We start from the raw sequence: 7279 nt of genomic DNA on the forward strand, positions 1-7279 counted from the left end.
TACACAGTGTCTGTTTGTAGAGAGCATGCTCTTTGTATGTTGCTAATTTGTTAATTGTAGCTACATTATCATCTTACCCCCTGTGCAATCTTGACCGAGTGAAAATTTCAATGAATTAAAAAACATAATCTCTCTCTCTCTCTCTCTCTCTCTCTCTCTCTCTCTCTCTCTCCCTCCATGATATTTTGAATGCATGTTACATTTTGTGGTCAGAAAATCTTTGGTTGTATCCGCTCTTTGCTATTCCTCTTATGTCGCAAGGTGGTGGGTTTGTTTTCCCAAAAGAGGGTCTAGTGCACCGCTAGCTGCTCTGTCATGGAATAAATGTAGCCGTCTCTTTCTTGACTGGTCAGAAGACATTAGAAACAATGTCAACTCAAGACAAACCCTGTCAAATCAATGCCAAGGAGAGACCACTGTCCTGCGTGCTTATAAACACAGCAAATTTCCAGTGTGGGATAGGGATCAGACTCTGTCCAGTGATTATAAATTGTCTTTATTAACCAACAGAATTTCATTTTTTTAATAATTATTTGGTAAACAAGTACATTTATCATTATGGAGACTTCTACTGAATACAAATGTATCTGTAATTAGGTACATCAGTTTATAATACCACTAATACTAGTATTATAAATGTGGTGATGAGGGCACTTTTTCAAATTACATTTTATTTTGCCAATAGAGAAAAATGGTGTAGACCTGGAGTTCCTTATCTAGGCATGACACTGAATACTGAACAATGTATACATTCTGAGTTCAATAGATGGATATGGAAATGTGTTAGCACCCACAGTCAAACTGAATGCTTTATTTTTCTATGCTTTATTATTAACACATACTCTACAGAAATGTAGAGTAAATGTATGCTAAGCTTAAATTGTGCTGTATAATGTGTAAAAACATGCCATATTTAAGGTCCTTTAAGAGCATACGTGCATACATTAAAAAATCCTCAAAACCTGCCGTTCACATCCATGTCAGATTTTCATTAACCTATTCATTCAGTCTGTAACCGCTTATCCAGTTCAGGGTCGCAGTGGGTCCGGAGCCTACCCAGAATCACTGGGCACAAGGCAGGAACACACCCTGTTGGGGGCGCCACTTTTTGAGTCGTAACAATGTGTGTTTTTCGAATGTGTGGGAGGAAACCCACGTTGACACAGGGAGAACACACCACACTCCTCACAGACAGTCACCCAGAGGAAACCCACCCAGACATAGGGAGAACACACTAAACTCTTCACAGACAGTCACCTGGAGGAAACCTACGCTGACACAGGGAGAACACACCAAACTCCTCACAGACAGTCACCTGGAGCGGGACTTGAACCCACAACCTCCAGGTCCCTGGAGTTGTGTGACTGCTGCGCCACCGTAGCGCCCTACATCCAATTTATTTGTTTGTTAGTGAGTGAGTGAGTGGCACATTTTGTGGAAAGGTTTTTTTCATACTAACTGCATATTAGTTTATGTCAGAGCAATAGAAAGTAGATTAGGTTTTTATGCAGTGAGCCAATAATTGACAGGCATCTCATCAAAAGCACAGTGGCAGTCCTTTAAACATCCAGAGTCTGAGTTCTGCAGCTTTGGTGGTGAAATAAAGTGAGTGACAGTGAAGGAGGTTTCACTGAAAAACAGTTTTTGATTTGAAATGCCTGTAGTACACTGCTATAATTAGCTTGGCCTTATCAACAGATGACGTATTTACTCACAGTTCATCGAGAATCGCACTTGGAACTAATTAAAATCAATACAAAAGGTCAACTCCCACACAAGGTCAAGGTCTTTGGAGAATATCTTTCTGATACATATAACCAACAGGCACAAAATTAGTTTATACTGTGGCATATATCGCCAACTGTTTACACAAGGAAGCCTACATATCCAAACATTTGTATACACCCCTTATGATTACTGAATTCATCTAGGCCTATTTTAAGATGTCACTTCTGTGTTCTGGGCTAGCTCTACACAAGCCTATTGTCTGTGTGCCCAATGCCAAGTGTCAGCTAGAGGGGTATACAAACCAACAACCCAAGAGCTGAGGTATTTCTGTACTGCAGACATTTCGCAAGCAACTTAGTCAAAGAAACCTCCTTACCTCTCACTGAAGCACAAGCTGTGCCTCACTCACTCACTTGCCTCACTTCTTTCCACCATCAAAGCTGCAGAACTCAGACGTTTAAAGGACTGCCACTGTGCCTTTGATGAAATGCCTGTCCATTAGTAGCTCATTGCAGTGAAACCAAATCTACTTTCTGCTTTATGGCATAAAATATTTGCTTTTAGTGTAAATGCTATTTCCTTTTGAAAATGTGCAGTTCACTCTGCAATCCACTGACAAGTCCATATATGGAATTTACCTCCTGAAAGTGTCCATTATGTTTGTGATGTCACAAAAACGAAAACATATTTCATATAAATGTAAGTAAAAAAAGATTTTCAAAAGTAAAGTTCACCTATTTTCTATAATAGACTTAAATATAGCTTATTATGTTAATATAACACACATACACAAAAAAAAAAGACATTTGCAGGGGCCAGATTCATTTTGTTAAAAAAATACTGAATCAAATTTCTTTAGCATGAGTTAAAGTGGTTTATATACTCCATGTCATCCAACATCACCTCATTAATGCCACCAAATCCTTACAGAAATATTCCGACATCTAGCATAAAGCCTTCCTAGAGTAAATGAGGTTCTTACTGCAGCAAATAAAGACAACCCCCTAAATAATGCCCTTCATTTCAGAAGCATAGTGTAAGCAGGTGTCCACAGGCTTTGCGCCCAAGGGTGTAACTCTGTTCTCAAAGCTGGAATGAGGTTTTATCGATTCTTGGCTGCGATTGTGGCTGTAAAGTTGACCGTGATCACATCAATGCACATTTGCCATCGGAATTAACACAACTATGGATGAGCTGGTTCATTGATTTCTGCTACTTTCTCATAAACAGCTTGAACGCAGCGTTAACCCCAGTGATTTTTGAGCAGTCGGATAAATGTGGCGCATGCAATTGCACAGTCGCAGGATAATTAGAACAAATGAGCATGGTGCCTTCTAATGTAAGAGTTACAGCAGCTTTACAGTCTACAGAGTACTTAAAGGGGACTTTAAAGGGGATGTGCACAAATATGCCAGTGTTAAATCATCACTGGTATTTTTAAAGTAACATTTAATCTGCAGCACCTACAACTAGAGGCCTGACTGGAATTCTGACTTTGATCTAGGGTTGGGTGCTATAATTGTATAATATAATTATATATATATAATATATATATATAATATAATTGTGGATAGCACCCAACCCTACTTTGAGCTGCTTCTTATATTGAGTGCATGGACTTTAGAATTGTCCTGCCTCTACGTCTGAGTTTGTCCAATCAAAGCTGACGTTCAACAAAGCAAAACAAACACAAAAAGAGCAGAGAAATAAGTGTACTGATTACATGTGTAGAAAAGAGATTAAAGAAGGAAGACAACAGAGTTATCTTCAGATAACAGATAACAAATGGCTACAATGCAGCACATCTACTTACATACTCCTGGGCTCTCGCGCTGAACTAAGCTGTGGCTTTCAGGTGCTGAAACATTTTCTGAACAGAGCTGTTTAGACAGGGAAGAATGTGTTAACTTCTGGAAAAATATGTGGAATATATCCACTTTAATGGTTTGTCTTTTTTCCTCTGTTTTGGGGCTTGGAGTCATACATATGACATGTGTTCGGTGGAACGTGGAAGCCTGAAAATAATATATAGCTTGAGACTTGGGGCACTTTTTTAGTGTCTGGAAATACCAGTGATGGAATATACCTGGCAGTACCTTGGGCATGAGCAGGAGTTGTGTCTGTGATTCTGATCATTGAATATCTGTACATACAGAAATGTTCCAACATCTAGGCACCTGTCAAATTAAGAAGAAGGAGAACATCACACCGGTACTCACCTGTCTGCACTACTCTCCAGTCAGATACAGAGCTGAAATCAGACTTTTAATATTCATTTTCAAAGCTTTATGAGGTGAGAGTGTAGGCAATATTTCTGACCTTCTTTACTTCCTTTCCACACCTCAGACCTTGCTGTCTTTACACAAGTTGTTTCCAGAATTTACAACAACAACAACAGCAACAGTAACTGCACATAAATAGGAACCTAATTAACATATGACTGTGTTCATTGTTACTCTGATTACACAAAACTCTGACCAAGCTCTAACCCTTTAAAGCCAACTGTATCAAATATGATACACGATCTTTGGAGGTGGCTTGTTCAATGTCTAATGAAAAGAAATACTGAAACATACTTCCATCTTTTTGGGGCAAGTGTTCTGAGATCTCTACTGAACTGTGAATGAAGTGGAAGCATTATCATGCTTTTACCAAACCACTACAAAATTGTTGCTATCATCATGAAAACACAGGAGAAAGTCTCCAGACTAGTTTTCCAGGTACGATTTGTATGATGTTACTTGGAGTAAGACTAAGCATTTTTGCACCATTTCATAGATGTAGTGTATTCTATCTGTCAAATGCTCATTAATTATGTTAAATATTCAGAAAATTCAATCTGTTCTTTAAAGCAGCAAAACACATTTAGACAATTTTACCAAGTGTTTTATGAAACAAAAATGTATTTTTAGTTTTCCAAAAGCCTCTGTGTGCAAACTTTGTTGGCCCCAGTTGTCTACATTGGGAACATTGGTCTACACAGAAACAACTGTGTTATGGGCAGTTTGCTCGTGTTTCGGCCGTGGAAAAGTTCTGAAAAGTTCTGAAGAATAGAGACAGTCATTTGCTATTCATTGTTTAATTTAAATTAATCAAAGTTAAGAAAAAATTGTAAAAAAAAGTCTAAAGAACAGTTTTAACTTATTATTTCATGGGACTATTTAAAACAAAGCAAGTCTGTAATAGCCTTAGTTACCAAGGATGGTCACCAAGTGGATGGCTTCACTACAAAGACGATACCTATGACCATACAGCAGGTACCGAGATCAAATGGAGGTGGTCTAGCTTGGCAGGGAGCATTGCTACAATAAACACAACAGTGCGGTTCTGAAACTGGCCTGTTACAACATGATAATGCTTTTATATTCCACATTGATAAATTCAGAGGTGTGGGTGTAATAAGAATTGGGAGGGTGGGGGGAGAAAGAAATGAACCATGACCTTGGTACACTTCCATCTACTGCTGCAGGGAGTGTGTGTGTGTGTGTGTGTGTGTGTGTGTATGTGTGTTATTCTCCATACTTGTGTTGGTTCCCTGAGATCAGTGGGTTCATCAGAAAATCAATCCACTCCCACTCAGTGTTTAAGTCTGAATTACAGCAGCATGTGCTTATCACATGCCTGTCAATATGTGTGTGTGTGTACTAGTCACACTAATTATAGATTAATTAACTCAATTTAACCTTTACAGAAGGTGAGGTTCATAAATAATTTTCACAATTTTGTTAATATTTATTATTAGCTATTTACCTTTTCTATGAAAAAAGTACTTTAAAATAATACTGGATTTAAATTCCTTACATAACACAACATGTATTATGAAATGAAAGGTATTAATAGGGAATCTGACGCCCTGTCACTAAATGATGGAACATTTCAATATGGATTTGTGTGTGCACTCAACAATGAGAGCTTAGTGACATTAGGTATTGATGATGGATGATTAGATATGGATCATGACCACCATGCCCACTCTATTAAAGTGGAAGCTGTGGTAGTTGTCAGCCTGTGTTTGATAAAAGGACCGAATGGTGCTGTGGGCTTTGGAGAAATTCGGCTGACAGCACTTTTGCGAGAAAGTTATTCCGCCCACAGTTTCATAAACCTGCAGTCGGTCAGAGTGCTCTGAAGCTATGGCGTCCAGTCTGTACATAGTGGACCTATGTATTCACTTGAAACTAATAAAGTTCATAAAGTGCCTGGGTCTGATGAAAAATCCTTACTCCAAGCCAAAACAACTGAGGGAAATGTTACAGTGTTGTTCCAGAAAAAAAGACATGAAATTCCTTTCATGATTGACTGGCATCGTTGACATATTTGGGAAATAATCTGGTGTTTCTATTCAACGCTGTGATCCCTGCTGGAAGAATGGAATTCATGGAATTAAAGACATATCTGCACATGAAAATCGCCCAGCAGATTACTACTCAGAGCATCGCACTGCCTCTACCAGCTTGTCTTCTTCAAATAGACCACTCTGGGCCATCTTTTTGTGGTTTGGGACCATAAAAGATCATCTGGTGACCTTGCTCAATCATAAACCTTGGACCAGATGACTATGTCTCTCTCTCTCTGTCTCTCTCTCTCTCTCTCTCTCATAACATTTATTATATAAAATGTCAAATATTGCATTAGCTATATAGATTTTAACAGCTATTTTGAACACATTCTGAACCATTCTGTTACAACTTTGAACAGTATTCCTGACAATATGTTTCATTCAATCATTCATTCCTTCATTTATATTCTGTAACTGCTTAATACAATTCAGGGTCTTGGTGGGTCTGGAGCTTACACAGAGTCACTGAGGACAACGCAGGAGCACTCCTGTACCCCGTACAGGATGCCAGTTCATTTTGGGGCATCACACACAGATGTAGTAACTCACACCTGCGCTGTAAAAAATGTCTGTGAATTTTACAGTGGAAAACTGTAAAACCATGACAGTAAATGACTGTAAACTCTAAAAAGATTGAAAAGAGTTTCTGTAACAGTGAAATACCATAAATACTTTTATCAGCCAAAACACAATTTTTTTACACCTCTTTACTGTAAAAAATACATTATTTCACTGTTAAACACACAAACCATTAGGTACAAGTGTCAAAGGACTGGGAGGAGCTGAGACTCATTAGGGAGCTCCCAGCATGCTTTGCTTCTCCATATTTTCTGTGATTTGTGTCTTTGAGACTTACTGATTTTGGGTTGCATTGGGGTGATCACTGTGTGTGTTTGTGTTTCTGTGCATATTATGTCGAGACGTGTGTTGGTCAGGAAAGTTCACCATCAGCCTGTGTTCCGCGTGTGGCACCCAGATACCGAACATTTCTTTAGTCCTTTCAGCTATATCTCCTTTTAAGGGCTGAATACAGGATGCAGTTTGGCTATATCTAAATATGGCTATATCTCAGTCTCCTTTCTCTAATTTGTCACACGATTTACATGTGAATTTTATAGCAAAACAATGTTTCTTTGTTATTTTTATGTAAATACCATGTTTTTTACAGTGTATATGTGTTGTTTTAACAGAAATGTACTGTAAACAAAACAG

Source organism: Hoplias malabaricus, chromosome 3 (assembly GCF_029633855.1).
Source record: "Hoplias malabaricus isolate fHopMal1 chromosome 3, fHopMal1.hap1, whole genome shotgun sequence".
In the NCBI taxonomy this organism is placed as follows: Eukaryota; Metazoa; Chordata; class Actinopteri; order Characiformes; family Erythrinidae; genus Hoplias; species Hoplias malabaricus.